This window comes from Neopelma chrysocephalum, unplaced genomic scaffold (assembly GCF_003984885.1).
Source record: "Neopelma chrysocephalum unplaced genomic scaffold, ASM398488v2 Primary Assembly neopelma1_24, whole genome shotgun sequence".
Lineage (NCBI taxonomy): Eukaryota > Metazoa > Chordata > Aves > Passeriformes > Pipridae > Neopelma > Neopelma chrysocephalum.
The window spans coordinates 5,925,136-5,939,310 of record NW_020897693.1 but is presented as its reverse complement, the minus strand read 5'-3'; the positions used below and the strand labels follow the sequence as shown (position 1 = coordinate 5,939,310).

Below are 14,175 nucleotides of genomic sequence, written 5' to 3'. Positions count from 1 at the left end.
AAATAAACCATATTTGTTTTTTAAATCTCTGATGTTAGGAAATCTACTCTGAGATCCTGTATAAAAATAAGGATGTAATGCGCAGTTTGTTTTTGCCAGCAGGGAGATATATACTCTTTGGAGTGTCACCCAATGAGAATGACATTTTATGTAGTCAACTGTTTATTTACTTGCTCATATATTACATTTTGTCTGTCTGATGGCTTGTCTAATAAGGATGAACGTGGTTGTGATGCCTCAGATTGTCATGTGCACTCATAGATCTCTTCACCAAATTGACTGTTTCTAATTTCTAATTTTCATTGCTTCCGCTGCCTTTTACTATTGTGCAGATATATTTTTGTGTGATTACTTATTTTATCCATCTCTACTTTGCATTTGCTATAATAATTTCATTAGACTTGTTTCATCAGACTGTTGTTTAGTTGAGGGACTAACCTTGCAATGTTACTTATAATAATCGATTCTTTAATTTCCATCCAAATTTCCTATATATCTTTCTTACTAATTTTTTCATAAATTTTTGTTCAGTGCTCTGTGTCTAGAATTATTTAATCTGTTATTATCTTACCTGTCAATCATCAATCAATTATCTTTTATTAATTATTTCTATTTTTTTGTCAGTTCAGTTTATAGGTATGAAAATTTTGATGGGTGCAAATCTATATTCTGGTACGATCATTTGATTTGAAAACCTGTGTTTTCTGGTTTATATATTTTTGTGGTTTCCATGACATATGAAGTGCTGAAGCTTATTTGTTTGCTGTAGAACTTGTAGTTGTCATTTGAGATGTATTTCTATGCTGAACTATTCTAAAAAATATTTGCTTGTTGTTTTTTGGTATATTTTCACTAACTGGGGATCAGTTGACCCATTTTGACACCAATCAGGTTAATAATATGTATATTCAAAAAGTAGAAGCCTTTGAGAGAAGCATTTATTTCAACCTAGGATAATATATAAATTCCCTAAAGTATATGTTCTAACAGGTTTGCATCATTCTGTGTCCTTGCATATGGGATGCTTGTAGGTGAGGGACATTAAATGTAGATCTATCCTCAGAATTCCTAAAAGTAGCTGAATTATCTAGATTTAAGAATCACTTCAAATGAACTCTCTGATTTTTTTTTTCATGCTATGCATACTGTCCTGAAAAGGCTGAGAATAACATCATTACTGCATCAAAATTTTCACCTTTTGACACAAATTTTTCTGTCAGAAATGACTAAAATAAGTGAATTAAAGGCAATCCACAAAAGACTTATTAATGCTCTTGAAAGTATGTTGAATGTTCTCATTGTGTTTCTTTCTATATAGATCTTGGAAACTAGCAGCCAAAAGGAAGTCTAATATTATTCAAGAGTAGTCCATATTCTCGCTTTCTCCCACTCTTTTCCAGACTTTTTTACATTTAGAGCTGTGCTCTTAATTACAGTATGTGCAGGTACTGGTGGAAGAGTCTCAGAGTATTACTGTGAAATGCCTTTGGTTCCTTTTACATCTAATAACTCAATTTCTGCTGGAGCATTAGTTTGATTTCAGAGCCAGGCTTCTTCAAAGAACCTGGTTTTCAAACTAGAGGCAGTTCACTTTACCCCCTTATCTGCTAGATAATGCTTTGAATAATCAAAGTATAGAGGTAACATAGAGTAATGAATTTGGTAAGAGATATCTTGTATATGAAGGTGAGGACACCAGCTGAAGGTGAAGACATTCCTTCTTTCTATCTTGGTAGAACTTCCTGGGATAGAAGTCAGATTCTGGTGTGTTGAAATTTCCTTTTGAGGCCGTGCTTTGGCAAGATGCTGCCTTGTTGCTTATAAAATGACTGAAGTGTCTACCAAATGCAAGTGCCAAGTCAAAATATGTTCTGTATTTTGGTAATTGTGCAGAAAGAACACCAGATGGTTCTGATGATGAAGCGCTTTGGGTGGGATCATCAAGTTTTAATGGATGGCAAACTCCAAGGCTTAATTATCAACCTCTCTAGCAGCATACTTTTTATTGGAGTGGACAAGTTATTTTCAGACACAGAAAAGAAATAACTGTATATTTCTTTGCATGTAGCTGAATAAAACCCACTTAGCTTCTCTGTAGGAGAAACTCAGAATACTTGGGCCTAATAGAGAGGGTGCCAAGTTATGTTTCCAAAGTGGAAAAACTGTATTATGAATAATACTCTTTTTGTTCAACTAGCTTGATATTTTCCCAGCATGCTTAGTTTTCACAGTGTGCTGCTAATGTGTAATTCTCCTACAATATGAATATATCCTACATTTTGGGTTCAGGTGTATAGTAGTGTTATTTATTTTCCACATCTAGTCTGCAATGGCTCAAGAGTGGTCTGTTCTTTTAGAAAATTTTCCTATTGGAGGAATTTGGACAGGCCACATTTAGAGTAAAGAAACTAAAAAATTAAATAGATCACTCAGAACACTTCTTAACTCCTGCAGCTGCTTGATTTCATAAAGTAAGTCAATTCAGGTTTGAGGTGTTGATTGATTTGTTTCTGCAATGTTAAAATTTGACTTTTAATTTTAATACCTTCCAGTCAAGCCTAGTAACAGCATAGCAATAATTTGTGTGCTGTAATCACAGATGACTTTGTATGTATTTGAATGAAGTGTTCTGCCTGTGGTTTTTTTTTTTTTTTTTTGCATTTGTATATGTTTGCTAAATCCTAGTGATGTTAGAGAATCTAGTGATGGTAATATTCATTTCCAGTTTTTACACAAGAGTACTGTTACTCTTGTCTGAAACTCTAGTTGCTATTGTCATTGAAATAATTGAAGGTTTCACCACTGACTGTACTGTGATTACAGGGTCAGCTTGTTGAAATATATCTTGGATGAGGCATAGTTGAGATAATGAGGCCAAATATAGCCATCACTTATATCATGGAAGTACTTTGGCTTCTGTAGGATTGGACTGGTGCAACTGTGAGATGCTGTGAAATTCGAGTTTTCTAAAATGCAAGAATCCTGCTACTTATATTGCCATATGACAGTGAATAAAACCAGAAGGGCCTAACTGGTTATGTTTTCAGACCCTCTTATTGTGTCTGCAGGAGTCAGGTTTTAAAAATTGTTGGGACTTGCTGTAGAGCACAGCTGCTTCTCCAGGTAGGGAGAGATATCAGGCAGAGTATCATACATGATTGATGGGAGACTCTCTTGTTGGCATTGAGCCACTTTGCAAATTTTTTATATAATTATCTCTTAATTTTTGTACATGCACTTAAGCAACTTGTGATTAGTTCGTCTGAGAATCAGAGTCAGTATGCTTACATGGAGGATTCATCTGATTTCTGAGAGTAATGTAATTTTTTTACACTTACAAGACTTAAAATGTTTTAATAGTATTTTTTCTGAAGTTTGCAAAGCTCTACATGGCTTAGTCTGGGATTCTGGTTTCTCTGATCTTGGTTGAGTACAATCTTATTCCCTGATTCTCAAGGAGAGGACTTGCTATTAAGGTGTTGCTTAATTGCACAAATGAGCCCAGTATAGGATGTCGGTATTAGAAATATATGTTCCTAGATCCTCAAATTATGTCTTGAAAGTTCCATAAACTTTATGTTGGCATTCTGTACAGAGGAAAATGTCACCCAATTCTAGTATTTTAAAATATTTATTTCCTTGTAAGGTACTTAAAAATTTCATCTGAAACTGTTATATGGATGCACAATATGTTCTTGTGGTGATTAATAATAGTAGTGTCTGACTTTGCAGTGAATTACCAGGTATTGACAATTCAGCCAAGTTCTGAAAATTTCTAAGACGTTCATTATCTCAATGGTGTGACAAAATAAAGAGCAAAATCCTAGATCTATTGAAATCTTCGTTGTTCTGTGATGAAACAAGTACTATGGGGTTTTAACCCTGTGTCCCCAAAATAGCCACACCTTCCTGTGAATTCAGGAGAGTCCCTAGGGCTTGATACATTTCTTTGAGGGACCATATTTATTCACACTGAATAGTGTGTCTGCTGATATTTTCAAAACTGTACACTTTTAAGTCTCTCTGTGGCAGTTTATGCAGCGCTGAGAACAATGGGATCTTCAACACAGCCATGAGCTGCAGTACCACCCTAAAACCCTTAGTTGGAAAGAAAGTGGATTAAGTTATTTGGAAGCAAGGAGTAGTTACCAATAAAATAACTGAAAGTATAAATGTGATCATTGGAACTATAAATACCATTTTATGGTTTCTTAAATGAAGAAAGAGAAATATTAGAATTAAAAGTCAGAGATACTTATGGACATGGTTTTGGTTCTTGAGAGTAGTACTGGCTAAGATTTTGAACATTTTCTCTTTTATTGATTTCCCAGAAAGTTTTCTTATAAGTTTACTTATACATAAGTAGTTAACTTTTCACTGCATTCCAAAGGGTTCATATGCAGAAAAAGAGGGCAGGGTCACCTGGAAAAAGAGACATTTCTAGCTCAAAGAAGCGAAGTATGTCGACTTACAGTAAAATAGAGGAATTGGAAAATGTTACAATAAAAAATAAATAATAAAAAAGAAATCAACCTACATACTTTATAGTTGTCAGGGAGTAGTTATAACTTGTACTATAATGATTTCAGATGGATATTGCTGTAATGTTCACTCTGGTGTTCGTTAAAAAGAAAACGGGATAAAACACCACCCTAAAATTCCACAGCAATAGCTGCTTCATTTAGCACAAGACAGAAACACATTTGAAGCACTTCCCAAGGAACTTTCTTTTTAAAGACATTTAAGTTATTCTCTGTATATTTTCTTTTCTCCTTCATTTTGTTTAGTTAAACCAGTGATAAGATCTTGTAATGAGACATGTCAGGAAGATGAGTTAATTTGGTGAAACTTTTAAGTCTGCTATCCAGATTAATGCCAACTTTTTGAGTGTGTTAATTTTTTTTAGTTTCTTTTTTGTTTTTGTAAATTAAGATCAGTATTCCATTTACATTTTTGAAATATCCTATGCAAAGGACCTGGTAACCACCCCTCAAGCCATCAGCTTTTCCTTGCTGCCATTTCAGTATCTTGCTGAGGGCAGGTGCAGATAGCCTGGAGCTCATAGATGTTGAGCAGTGCTAGTAAATGCCTGGAGATATGGTTTTATATGACTGTCTAAAGGGGCTAAGAATCATTTTCGGCACATGAAAAACTGAACCCTTGCCCCAAAATTGCCTTTAAATTTGTAACCTGGGACAGTCTGTCCTAAAGTGCAGGATAACTCTGACTTTGAGTTTGATAATATGTGGTTCCTATGCACAGGACAAAAGCCAGGCTATGAACATACAACTGGTCTTTATGGACTGATAGATAGTAGTGCTTTAGCATTTTAACCTGCTTGACTTTAGTACCCCGGACTGGGCTTAACAAAAATTGGAGTAGGGGTCGTCTTATCACTTATTTGATGGGCAGTATTGCCTGCAAGGATTTCTATCTGTGGTGAACATATTTCAGTTCTCATTTCAAAACATCTTGCAGAGGTGGATGTTGCAGAAAAATCAGGAAATCAGCACCTCTAGATGATAGGTAACAAGTATTGTTCAAAATCTGATATCAGATTTTGACAGAGGTGTAATAGGTGAAAAATCAAAAGAAACTAAGGCTACCCCTGGGTAAGTCTCCCAAGGTTGAAATCTTACCAAATTGATAGCTTTACCATTGAAGGCAAATTTCTGTTTCAAGGTGTACTCTTTCATTAATTAAACACAATTTTTTTCTTGCTTTTTCAACTAATGAAGTAGTCATGCTTTAGGAAAGACTGAAAGGAGGCCAAAAGGTTTTTATTTTGAGGGCTTGGTGAGTTAATGTGTTTTTTTGTGTGATTTATTTGTCCAGCAAGTGAGAGTTAATTATCTTCAGGACTGATAATCACACGTAAAATGGTCCTTTGGGAAGAATACAAGGCAATATCCTTGTTGGTGGCACTCTGTATCACATATTGGGAACTATTTTCTCACAGAGGATACATATGTAAGTTGGGATCCTAATTGACTGAACAGATCCTTGAAGAAAGAAGTTTTATTTACTCATGGTTTTTCTAAAGTGGAATGCAAATGAGAGCACCTGGACCTCCTTTTCCCTTGTCTTAGTGTCAGGATAAATGGATTTCAAAAACGGGAGTTGAGAGGGAAAGTTAGTATATGACTAACTAAAAAAAAGGACTTGAGCTATAATTATTATATTTCAGGGTTTCAGGGAAAGAAAACTCCAAGTTATGTAGTAAGGAGATTTTGTCCCTCAGGGAATCCAGGGAAGTAGACCTGAAGGCAAACATTCTTAAGGCCTTCTAATTGATTTTTATGTCCTACTTAACTAGCTTTGAAAATCTGAGTTTCAGTTATATGGAATTCTCCAATACAGAACCTCAATATTTTGTCTGGGATTAACACTAATTTCAGTGGGAACAAATGGCACACTTATATTGTAATATTACAAAATAGGTGTGTCAGAAAAAATGTAAGTTTGTATGTAACTGACTTAACTCCTGACTATTTGGCTCACAAACCTGCTTTCATTGAATCTGAATGTAATTTTTCTTTTTCTCTTCCTTTTTCCTTTTTCTTTTTTTTTTCCTTTTTCTTTCCCCCCCCCCCTTTTTCCTTTTCCTATTCTTTCTCATTTTCCTCCCCACCCTTTTTTTTTTTTTAAATTTAATTGAAACAACCAATCTGTATTACTTTTTGTTATTTAAGTGCACCAGTTGTTTAAGTGCAACCTGTTGTGACAGGTTGAATCTCCAATTGTAAGGGAACTTTCAAATCCAGGTGCTATATGGTATAGTTATGTTGGGATTGTAAATATGGTGATGCACTAGTATTATTTTTGCTATCTCTAAAATATCAGCTAGACATTTCAGCTATCTTACCATTTGTAACTCTTGGAAATAATGGCAAAATGGTAAAACTGGGCTTTCAGAAGTAACACTTCCCCCTACCCCCCCATATATATATATCTTTGCTCATAGGCTTTGGTTTCCTGTTACTATTCCAAGCCTTGCCTATGCATATGTAGGTGTTACACTATAAAAAAATTGTACCAAGGAGTTTGCATCTGGTGAATGTAGCACAAGTACAATTTAGTAGGTGTTCAAGTCAAAGTGCAGTGAAAGAACCTGATGAAGATGCATCCTAAACCCTTTCCGTGGCCTGTGTGCAACAGTTTCAGACTTTGAGTAGTGATGTACAATGACTCAAAGCCTCCCATGTTATTTAAGTCTTCTCAGCTTTACATAACTCCTGATGCTTTGTCTAGCAAGGAAAATACAGTCTTGGGATTTGTTTTTGTTTCTCTTTCCATAAAGAGCTTCTTTCCAAGAAGAGGTCAGCAATTGTAGATAAAATATAAAAATATATATAGATATTAGATATAAAAACCTGAGGATAAAATGAATATGTACCTGTAAATATAGACAGTTGATTTGAATCACAAATTAATGCAATTCCATTCTGTTGTGTAACTGAATTTCATTTTAGTCCAATCCAGAGCTCATGAAGCTCATTAAAGAGACTTAACTGCATGGTAAATTACAGTTTGAATAAAATTTTATACTTTTTATACTGTTCTTTTCTGCCATATGACTGAGCTGAAAGAACATACCCTGTTTTAAACACAGTAAGACAATTCTTCAGGAAAATTCCTTTAAACATCAGTCTGAACATGAAAGAACAGGGAACCTGACACATTATATATTCAAATTATAAAGGGAGCCAAAAACTACTGACAGCATTGTTAATTTTAGTACAATTTGTCAAGAAAAAAATATATCAAAGTGGTAGACTAACAGCTCCTGGTATGTGTATTGTTGCATAAAGATAATATTATATAATGAACAAAAATATTGTTATTATTTAGTGTTAAAGTTGTATCCAGAATATCCTTGTGAGACTGTATTACAGTCCTGCCAGGAGACCCTGTTACAGCTGCAAGTCCCTTTGCAGTCATAAAAAGAGATTAAAAAGCTATAATTACAAATGGTGAGAGTACAGTTGAGGCACAGAGAGAGAGAAGAAAAAAAAAAAGACCAAATATCATAATGCATGTCATATCGGTCTTTGTGTGGCTGATTTCCATGACTGTGTGACAAAAATGAGTCTCTGAAGGGTGACCCTGTGTGTCACTTCCAAACCACTCCTGCTGTTCCAGGTCTAGAGTGTAACTTTCAAAGTGCAGCTGTAAAACTCTCTGTACCTGATACATCCTTCTAACAGTACGATGTACTGGAAGGGTTTCTGGTGTTTGGAACACCAGTCATGCTTCTTGGCGCTTGTCATGCTGTAACTTTTCCTTCTGGGCTTAATTTCCCTTGTAGTGCCTTCAGTGCATGGATCTGTATGTATAAATGTTACAGAAATGTGCCCCCTTTGAAAGCTTTCTCTGTTTTCTTTAATTCAATCATATCGATTAGGGACGACCCAGCCTGTGGCTGTTAAAGCGGCGTGTGGCTCAAAATAAGTTCAGAAGGGTTTTTTCTGTCATAGCACATCATGTGAGTGGCAGTGGGCTGGTGCGGGAACCCCTGGGAAATTTGAATCCCTTGATGTGGGAGCAGGGAGCCAACAGCGTTTACCACCTTATCCCAGGCAAGTGAGGAGGTTTTGCTGTCTCCAGCAGATGAGTTATAACTGGAGTCCCTCCTCTCCCTTCAGCCTTCCAAGCAGCAGTGGTGTATGTCTTGTGGTTCTTATCTGCTTGAAAGTATGCATACAGAGCTTATCAGATCTGGAATGCTAACACTCTGCTTTTTACATGAAAGAATAAATACATATTTAGGTATTTCTTTCATCTGCACAGTGAATTAGACGCTTTTGGTGTTTTCAAGTGTAATTTTAGTGGCAGGTGTAATAATACATTTAAATTAGTTGTTGGACATATGCAATACTTTTTTTCATCAAAATCCTTTTTAGTCTCGAGCTGATGCTACACTATGAAGTGATACTACATCCATTTTGTATTCTGTGCTCACGTCCTGTAATGATTGGATGCTTTATAGATCTGCAGGCAGACAGCAGAGAAACCTTCACAAGTTGCCCGTTGAAGACATAATGCAATTATTTGTTACAGAAGAGATCATAAGGAGCTCTTATAGTCAGTTATGTAATGTAACGCTGCCAGGTAGCGTGCCACACTACTGAGTGATACCCATTTGGGAAAGACAGGGAACCACTGTCTGCGGAGTTTGGCAAAAGTGGTGATGCTTATAGGGTTCCTTTTTTTAAGAGGTAGTTTACAGAAACATCATCATTGTATGTGTATGTCAACATGCTTTTTTGTAGGCAGATGTGAGGTTGCTCTAAACTGGAAGTCATGTAGTTTACGTAAGTGCTAACCATAGCTAAACTGGATTAGAGTGGGTTTGTGGCCAGTCATCTCCGAGTGTGGGCAGTGTGAGCTCATATCTCCCTGCAAAACTCTGTGGAGATGTATCCTATTTTAGGTATTTTTTTGAGCCTCGTTTCTGTAATAACGACATCACATCTTCTGGGGTGTAGAATTGTAAAGCATCACTGCTACAGAAGAAAGAAATAGTAGCTCTTTTTTGAGAATAAAGCACTAAGAAGCACAAAGGAACTTTTGCTGAAAGTTGAGCAGAAAATCTCTAACAAAGGAAGTGACTGAGAGCTTTGGAGACCAATTTTTACACTGCATGCACTGTGGTGTCGTTCTTACCTCACTGTGATGCAAACATGTTTTAAAATGACCACTTGTGTAACAGGTGGTTTGCTCTGATTCCTCCTTTGGTAGATCATTCAACTGCAATCTCTGTTAGTGAGTACAAAAATCCAAATGAAGATCATTGGAGAACGACTATTCTGCAATTCAATTTCATTTTCAAAATGAAAAGCAGAAGAGAAACAACGTGGTGGTTGTTTTGGTTTGGTTGGTTTTTTGGTTGTTAATTTGTTGTTTTTGTTGGGTTTTGTTAATGCATGAAACCAAAGAGAGTAAAGATTTTAAGAAACAAGCCAGTAAATGCAGTAAAATACAATCCTTGGGCCATTGAACAGAAGTGATACAAAGGGAAGATACGAGGAATTTCCTCATCTGTTTTGTAGGAAGTCTTATCTATAGCAGTTAATTACTGTGTTTGCAGTTAATTACTGTTTCAGAATGATCACGTATGAAGAGTTTTCCAGGTATAAGTAAAACATTTTTCATTGAACCGTCTTGAAACTGTGTCCTTTACCTGAATTAAGTAAGATTTTTAGAAATCCAGTTCAAAGGTTCTCATCGCAATCAGACTGATGCCTCCTTAACTTTTATGATTGTGGCTAGGGGCTTACAGGTCATTAATATTGCTTTAATTGTGAAATTTTGCACATTTCAGGGTGTGAAATTGCTATGTGATTCAGGCCCTAAATATATAGCTTCATTTCTGTATTATTCCTTTTTCTTATTTCACATCATGCTATAATTCTGAAAATAGCTTTTTAACAGTTTTTGTATGATACATATTTTAGTCCCAGCAGCCCACAATGATAGGCCACATTCTCAAATGATATAACATGATGCCATGCTTTTTACTAAATAACTACTTCCATTTTTTACTTGCGGGCTTCCTTCATGCTCACTGGTGACTGTGCAGAGAAACTACAGACTACCTGTAAAGGCTCTGTCTTAGAAGAATCAGAATATTTTAATTAAAGATTTTTTAAAACGAGTAAATTTTTTTCTGCTTTCCAAAAGTGGTGAAATTTTTTGTTCTGAAAACTAAGACCCATTGGAATTCTTAAGGGCTGGCTGGTGAAAAGAGGACAATGTGATAACTGACATTTGGCTATTTATGGAATTTTCTTTGGTTCATAACACATAGGCTAAACAAGATCCTACTGTCATTTAGTGATATCCATAATTTGTTTTATGTCTAGAGTTCCCTTGGTGTCAATATGGGCTTGCAAGACAAACAAAAGCTTAGCTTTTTGAAAATTGAGTTATTTTGAAAGAATCTGTTAAAATTGTTGGATGCTTGTACATTATTCTTAGGCAGGTCAATGAGAAATGTTTACCTTTATTAACTTTTCTGTTAAGTCAGGCCAGTGACTTTCATGTATTTGCAGAAATGCCCTTGGTCTAATTTCATATTATCTGATGTTGGGACACCTTTTTCTGTTTGGAAACAAACCAACCCCAAACAAACAAACAGTCAAACCTATGAAAACTGCTATGATGACTGCTTTTGGGCAAACCTTTTCATTTAAAATGTAACCTTTTTATGGTTTTCTAAAATGGAATTTTTTTGGCAAACAAGTTGATAATGAACCTTTGCTGTTTTCATTGAAAGTGGGTTGCCTGAACCTTTAGGTCCTTCTTTAAATCCTTATCTTAATATTTTCTTGCTTCCATGGTGTTGGCAGTTTTTGTTGTTTGGGTATTTCATTCTGCTTTCCAAGGCTTGATGGGGTCCATCCTATATTGCCTCTGTTTTTGGCTCAGTTCCCCTCCTTGCAGCCATGCTTGCGCTTGTAGGTTGAAATGTTATTTAGTACTAGAGCACTGAAGTCACTGGTACACCGATTTAGCTCTTTATACTGTTTTTTAATCTGCCATTTAATATGTTGACATTTTCACAGAATGAAACAAAAAGTCAGCTATAGAACAGGAAAAATAAAACATAATATTTTTTTCTTTTTTGGTTGGTTGATAATATGCACAGATTTAAGTATGAAATATCTTTTAGCAAAGGTACCTGAAATCAAAGCATAAGTTGCTCTTACAGCTTTATTTTTCTCCTTTCATAGTGGACTGTAAGAGCAAGTCTTTGATAAGGATGGTAGCAACTTTCCAAACATGCAGAAATTGCAGGTATTCAGAATGTTTTGAGAACATCTCAACTGCAAAATATCTGAGTGAAGTTTCCGATGGGACTTGTACCAATTAAATCATTGGAATACTTTAAAGACAACTTTGTTCTTGCATATGTTTATGCAATGATTATTCACCTGTGTAGTCACCTGGAGTTCAACTCAAGACAGCTAAAGTGAAAACATAAATAGTTTGAGCTAATAAAATATGGGTTAGGTTGTTCTTCCCAAAATCAATGGGAGCTGGCCTCATAGACACTTTTAAACCATGACAAAAGTCTTTTCTTGATAAAAGAGGTACAAAAGTCTACATGGAGCAACTATTGACGTGTACAATGTTAGTCCTTGGTCTGTTTTATTTAGGTAATAAATCTATATTTAATTATACTATTTTTATAGGATACACCAGATAGAAATTTTATAATAAAATTTTGATGTTAATATTTGATGGACAGAAAGTTTTCTACATAGATAAGAAAATAGGATTTTTTTTTTAGTTCAAGAAAAATCACTTGGAGAATTAAAAAAAAAAGTGATGGAGGCTATAGAGTGTAGGACTACAGGTGTAAAAGAGGAAAAATAGTCAGCAACTACTTCATCTGATTAAGTCACATGGTTTATTTTTGTGTGTTTGTGTGTTAGCTATATTGTCTGTCTTTTGAGCAAGTAACTGTACAAGGTAAAAATGAGTCAAGACAGTAAGAAATAGGTATCATTTTCTTCCAGTACCTCATACTTGAATTTTCACTGTGAATAACTGTTTCTGGCTGATTAGACTGTTTTTCAGCATTTTACTTTTATTCTGGTTGTGTTGGTAGACTATTGGCTATTACTGAACACTTACTTGATTTCACTATTTTATTAAATTTACTAAGGGAAAGTGGTTGAAGGAAAACTGCAGTTGATTCACAGTTCAGAGGTGTTATCTGAGCAACAAGCCTTCATTCACTCAGGATCACTGGCTATGGTTAGCCCTGTTCTGCCTTCTCCCTCACTTGCACTGTCACTGTGAGAATCAAAGCTTCACATACGTGTTATTGTGTAGGATTTTTTACCAAACTGAACTTTTTTCCTGATAGATTAGTGAAGTGCTAAAGCTAAGTTTAAAATTTTGTGTGTTTAGCCTTTCCCCCTAATTGCTTGCCCAGAATAAAGGTTTGGTGCTTTGTTCCTAAATTCTCTACATGAGGTGGTGTACATTAAAGTGTATTTATACCCTTTCAGATTAATTAAACTGTGACCTTATGAACCACTGTCCTTGTTTAATTGGTGGCTCCAAAGCACATTAATGGCATAAATCAGTTGATAATGAGATTCAGACTTGCTTTTAAAATATATAATAACACTGCATTGATATAGCAAATGAGATTTGTTGACTCTCTGTTGGTATTACAGGAGAGAAGACACAATTAAATGTGTACTTTCAGGATGGGGGAGGGCTTGGCTGGAATGAATAATATGCACTTCAGGGTGGGTGTATGAAATAAGGAGGATATTCTGCATCAAGATAAGTTTGGTATTCTCTCCTTGTCTCTAGGCGCTGTGCAGTACTGGCTGGTGCACTTTAGGATACAGAAATGTTGTGGGAAGGTGTTTCTTAAAGATTACTGGGGGCTAACAAAAATGATGATTTCATCTTAAATATAGTTACATGTTTTTAAACTGAGCTTACACCCACTGTTTTATGAACTGCAAATTAATCAGATAGCTCCCAGGGAACAAAAAGGTTTTGACCTAAACTAGTTGCCCAGGCTCCATTACTATTTTCAGTTTAATGTTACCCATATCCATCCTCACATTTTGGAAAGAAAACAAGGGCTGTGCAACAAAGTTTCTTTGTTTTCCTAAGAACTAAAAATGTGCTGTATGTAGACCAAACAATAAAAATAAACTACTGAACTACCTTCTAATGCATGGGGGTTCTGGAGAGAGGAAACCATGGATATTTAGAGGCATAAAGTGAGTCATTGTGCTAGTTAAAGAATTTTATAAGGCAAGCTCTGTGGGTTTGAGTTGCATCTGTTACCTTTCCAACTAGAACTGAGGGGTATGCAGGAAAAAGAATGTTGGATTTAATCATGCCTTATAGTGACTGCATTGTACTTATGCTAAGCTTCTAACCAGGATCTAGACCATAGGAGAACAAAATTGTTAGTCTTTCTTTTTGTATGAATTTTGCCTTAGATGGGTTCCAGTTAAATGCGCCTAAACAGTAATTTTACACCAGGCAGGCTGCAAAATGCTGTTAATAAAATATTTACCAAAAAAAAAGTAATAAATGTTCTGTAACACTTGAGAAGAAAAAAAACCCAAAACAAAACAAAAACCACCAAGCAAAACCCCCAATAAACAAAAAAGCCCCCCTCACAGCTATTTT

The 14,175-nt window shown here is 35.5% G+C and overlaps 1 protein-coding gene across 4 annotated transcripts in view; it reads left to right on the top strand.

The window, feature by feature from the left end:
* Positions 1–14,175, top strand: part of SOX6 (SRY-box 6) — a 376,930-nt gene that overhangs the window by 41,752 nt on the left and 321,003 nt on the right. The window lies entirely within an intron of this gene.